Source organism: Brassica oleracea, chromosome C7 (assembly GCF_000695525.1).
Source record: "Brassica oleracea var. oleracea cultivar TO1000 chromosome C7, BOL, whole genome shotgun sequence".
Taxonomy (NCBI): domain Eukaryota; kingdom Viridiplantae; phylum Streptophyta; class Magnoliopsida; order Brassicales; family Brassicaceae; genus Brassica; species Brassica oleracea.
In genome coordinates, this window is record NC_027754.1 from 39493657 (window position 1) to 39499208 (window position 5552).

At 34.9% G+C, this 5552-nt stretch overlaps 1 long non-coding RNA gene across 1 annotated transcript; it reads left to right on the forward strand.

The window, feature by feature from the left end:
• Positions 1-4720: 4720 nt before the first annotated feature.
• LOC106305636 lies at positions 4721-5543 on the forward strand. The gene is made up of 3 exons (XR_001263028.1): positions 4721-4891; positions 5174-5261; positions 5524-5543. It is a non-coding gene; the product is annotated as an uncharacterized LOC106305636 (long non-coding RNA).
• Positions 5544-5552: the final 9 nt, after the last annotated feature.

Genomic DNA, 5552 nt, shown 5'->3' on the forward strand with positions numbered 1-5552 from the left:
ACGTAATACAAGATGGATGATCAAGGGAGAGTGTTATAAGATAAACTTTGAAATGATCATCCACTTCTTTACCAACTCAAGCACTATGATCATCTACTCATCAAGCACTATGATCACCCACTCATTTACCAAATTAAGCACCATCTTTGTTATTTTATGTATTGTTGTTCACTATAAATACTATCACTCATCTCACTCTTTTGTACACCAAAAACAAGAACAAGAGTTTATAATCAAAGAATCATTACATTTTCTTCTTCCTTCTTATAATAAACTCTCTCCCTTATACTAGTGTTATTTGCATCCTACGGGTATTAAATTCTACTCTTATTTAAATTTCTCGATACTATAAATTATAAGTTATTTCATAACACTTCTGTTATCAGTGATAAATTTTTCACATTAAATTAGATCATAAGAAAATTAAGTTCAAGCACAAAACATGAAAAATCAATTAAATATGGGAAATTAGGGGCTATAGACATGAAAAAAACGGTAATTCACAGACTAGCAGTTTTACCTAACGGAAATATATACAGCGTCATATATACATAATAATACTGTCATACCTTTGCCAATTAACCGGCTCACCTGCTAGAAGATAAATAAATCAAAAATAAAATTTTTACTGCCCAAAGTAAATCGTGTCTTCTCTAATTCCACACAACTTCTCCTTCTCACTTTCTTCGTCGGTAGTTTCTGGAATTCGAAAGGACTCTGCCGCTGATCTGCTCCAATGGCTCGCCTCTGAATGCAATAAAATTTTCATCTTCGTCGTCCTCCCTTGTAATCATCTTCGGCTTTACTGGTGTCGGTGGTTCTGTTTTGCGTTACGGTTTCGGCGGAGGGGAGTAACACCGCTGGCATCTCCAACTTCACAGAGTAGCGATTTTCTCAGATCTTTGACAACGCCGTAAGTTCTTTCGCTTTCTGCTTCGTCTCTGTTTCTCTGATTTTATTTTTCGATCTTGTCAAAATTAGGGTTTTTAATTGTTAAGTCTATATCATCGTTCCTGTTGGAAACCATTGTTCCGGTTACGGAATTACTTTGTCGCAGATCGGACTTTCTCAAATTGATTTTGGGTTTGAGTTTTCCCGGGTTGTGTGAGGGTTTCTTAAATTTGAACTGTTTCATATCGATGATGCAAACTATGTGGTGTAGTAATTTATACGAAGATGTGTAGAATATCATTGCTTAGAATTGACCTGTCAGTACACATAGTATGAAATTTTAGATCTGGTTTACATTTGGATTGTAATAGTGTTCGTATCCCATTCAACCATTCCATGTAGGATAGTATCACTTGCGATAATGTTTGATTTGCTGCATTTTGTGTTTAGGTGTGGTTCAGTCTGATGTTCTTAATCTAAGTTATGCTTGATTTGGGGTTTTTGTCTCTGTGGTCCATAGTTCATGGTGTAGAAATATCGATTATCTTGTGGAATGCAATCTGCAACACATATATGTTACGTCTATGACTGTATATGTATATTTCGTTGCTATGTGTCATAACAAGTGAAATAGTATGCGGTTCATATTATTCCATTTCACATGGAATCGTACATTCACATGATATGATGTTTCATTCGGTTGCTGGTTCTTACTCTGTTTAACTCATTATTCATTTCTATATTGCATATGACATTGTGAACCATCTTCGCTCTTTGCCTCTCTTACTTTTCATTCTTCAGGTTTGGTATGGACGAGTTAGAGCTTCCAAGTAGATTGTTTGAGACAAGCTGTGAACCCACTGGTAAGAAAAGGGTAAACAACTATTACAATCTCTGTTGGATGGAGTTACAGTAGTAAATAAATGGAATACACCTTTTATGGATAAAATGTTTTGAACTTAGACCACTAGTTTGAATGTACACAGTGAAAATATCTTGGTAACTCCAACTCATTACGTGGCTTCCCCCTATTCTCTCAAATGGAATAGTTGTAAACAACTAATAACCATTTATTCCATTGCATGCGTCGTCACTTCATCTACCACACACGTCAAGCTTCTAGATAACACGGGTAGTAGATCACTTTAGTGATTCTCTATTTCTATTTGATTCAGTGTATATGAAATGGAAATGATCTTATTTGCAGTCCCTCTCTGTTTAAATTTGGAGTTGGGTTGTGCAAGTTTGTACGTTTAGTGTTCATATATGAGGAATTTACAATGATTTAATTTCAGTAAAATTTGGGTTGTCTAGGGATTAGGATTTATATTTTTCTAACTTGGGTTTAGTGTTTATTATCAATTGTTTGGTTACCATCCCCATTATCTTTGTATATCATGGTGCTCAATCCTTGATCTACTATACACATAGTAACATTTTAAATAGTACCGTACCAATGGAATAAAAGTCTTCTCGTAACCCTATAACACACATACCCCTTCTCGTAATCATTACCTTATACCCCTTGTTTAAATTTACACGGTGAAAATATCTTGGTAAATCGGGAGGTGTACGTGGCATCCTCCTACTCTTTCATATGTAATAGTTGTCATCAACTTGTGTTAGGTGTTTAATGTCAAGTGTAGTTTTACCACTCCTCCATTAGATTTGTATCCAAGTAACATAGTATACGGTATATGGAATGAAACGCTTAAAATAATAAATACATAGCACAATTATATGGAATAACATAATCGCATGAGATTGTACCTACGTTTCCCACTGCATATTCCATGTGGCTCATGAGGTTTATATTTCCATAAGATTTGGGTTCCCTATGTATTGGGGTTTATATTTTCCTAACTTGGGTTTAGTGTTTACTATGAAGTGTTCTATTACCAATCTCATTAGCTTTGTATTTCATGTTGGTCATGAGGAATATAAATACATGTTCCCAATAGTATGACATGTGGATTTAATTTCACAAAGATTTGGGTTACCTATGTATTGGGGTTTATATTTCCTTAACTTGGGTTTAGTGTTTACTCTCAATTATTCTATTACCATTCCCATTAGCTTTGTATTTCATGTGGCTAATGAAGAATGTAAATACATGTCTATGATCTAAACGAATCGCACATACACCCGAGTACATGTTCCTCGTCGCTGAGGGCATCCCCGAAGCGCTGGGAATTTTGTGACATTTCGGATTGGCTGTCTTGTATTTCTAATAAGTTGTTTAATGGTTGGCATACAGAATCATATAAATAATGAGCTGGTTTTGATGGTTTCCCATTAGCTTTGTATTTCATGTGGCTAATGAATAATGTAAATACATGTCCCTTGTATTATTGCACGTGGATTTAGTTTACCGAAGATTTCGGTTGCCTATGATGGATTGGGGTTTATATTTCCCAATCTTGGGTTTAGTGTTTGATGTTAAGTATTACACGATATACTATGCAGCTAGTATATAATTAACATGGTATATGTTACATGGAATAGTAGTTCTCAGGTAAATAACATAGTACATACTATTTGGAATATAACTTCTTACGAAATAGACGTTGTAAATGTTAATTCTTGGATTCTCTGTTTGTTTAACGTTGTTTCTTTTACACTTACGATTTTCATCTACTCCTCTCTCTGCATTTTTTCCTTCCTTTGATTTTGACTACGGTTCTTCAACGCGCTTCCTAAATTCTCTCATTGTTACTATGGGACACAAAACCACCACGTTCTTTGCTTTATGTGTTGGAACCGGTAACCTGTTACTTAGAAGGGTATAACCGGGTGGAATGAAGACAAAAAGTCAGTGAGTAGATTATGTCAAAATCATGTCCATTTTCTTGATTTCTCACTGAAAGGTGGCTATTACGCCAATTAGCCCAGTTAATATTTTCTTAACCAAAATAATTTTAAAATATTTTTATATATTTATTTTAAGACTATTTTAATAAATGATGAAAATTAACAAACCAATAAAATATTTTTTTTAACATATCAAATAGTCTATGAAATTCAAAAATCAGGTGAAATTTTCTTTCAAGATTACATATTCATAAAAGCTTCCAACTTAAAACACATTACAACTTAACAGTGTGTGGTCGGTCATCATATTAACTTAAAAACAAATAAACAACACAATTTAATTAATTTCATCGAATATTATTTTTTTTTTCAAAAAAATAATCCCTTTATTTATTACATTAAAATTGTACAAGAGTTTAAATCTTTATATATAAAAGAGAGTTATCTCTCTCCTGGTGAAGCCACCTCAGCGTCCACATCACTAATTCGAAGCCTGATGTTGCGACACCTGTCCCTCTTCCAAAACGCTGCACTTCGTCTGTGTTCTTTCTTTTTTTCTTCTCTTTCTGTCGTCTTTTCTTCTCGCCGTAATACTTCGCCAAAACCGCCGACTTAAAAATCGGAGACATCCTTCCCGGTGAATCTCCGGCGTACACACGCAGTCCAACACGCAGTCCTGGAGTTAGAAGAAACGCCAAGAGGTTGGTGAACGGGCCAAGAGAAACCAGGACCTTGGATGGTGAAGCTTCCATAGTCGGTATTGATCAGGTCGGATATCCAATTAGCGTTTTCGGGTGACACCATCTCCTCAAACCCCACCGGTAGATCGATTTCTTCCGTTAAAATTTGATTGGATGGAAGGAAGAGAAAACTGTTGGAGGAGACGAAGTGTGGAATAATCCCAGAGATTGGAGTTGTTTTCACGTGCATTACTTCATCTCTTTTGGGCAGTAAAACATTAAAGTTTTTTTGTTTTCTCTGTTTTCTAACACAATCTCATTTTGCATTTGGTTTGAAATCGTTGGCTCTGATTACATTTTGGGGGAGTCCAGAGTTATATCTGATTCCTTAATTCAGTTTTGCACTGTAGAACCAACATGATGAAATCGAAGCAAAGTTCTTCGAGGAGAGTCAGAGAGCAGCACTAGAAGCTAAATATCAGAAATTGTATCAGCCTTTCTATACCAAGGTAATGCAAATGGTCTTTGATTCTATCATCACATGAAACCTCAACTAATAAAAGTTTGATTAAAAATACTTCTATGCGTTGCTACTTACTTATATGTTAATAGTGTTGAGTGTTCTTTACTTCTTTTTGTATTCCCACATGCTTATAACTGATATATTGATGTTTTTCTGCTTTCCTAAGATGACTAATACAAGTTTAACAAGACTTCTCTCTGTCGTATGATTATAAGTAACTGACACTAATGGTTTTCTGCTTTCCTATCGCATTGTTCACATAAAACAGCGATATGAGATTGTCACTGGTGTGGTTGAAGTTGAAGGTGCACCAGAAGAAGTGAAAACAGAAAAATGAGAAGACAAAACTGCTGAAGGTATGCTATCTATTGCGCACACTAAAACCTGATTATGTTTTTAGTTTCTGATGATCGTGAAATATTGTTTCAATTGATACGAGCATCTGTTTTTCTTTTTTGTTTCCTGCAGCGAAAGAAGTACCTGATTTATGGCTTATTGCATTAAAAAACAATGAAATTACTGCTGAAGAGGTCCATTATTAGGATACTCTTATATTGTTTTTGTTTATTAAAATTCGATTCTCTTTATCTTGATGTACTTTTTCCCCAATGATTCTAGATACCTGAGATGAAGGTGCTCTTAAGTAT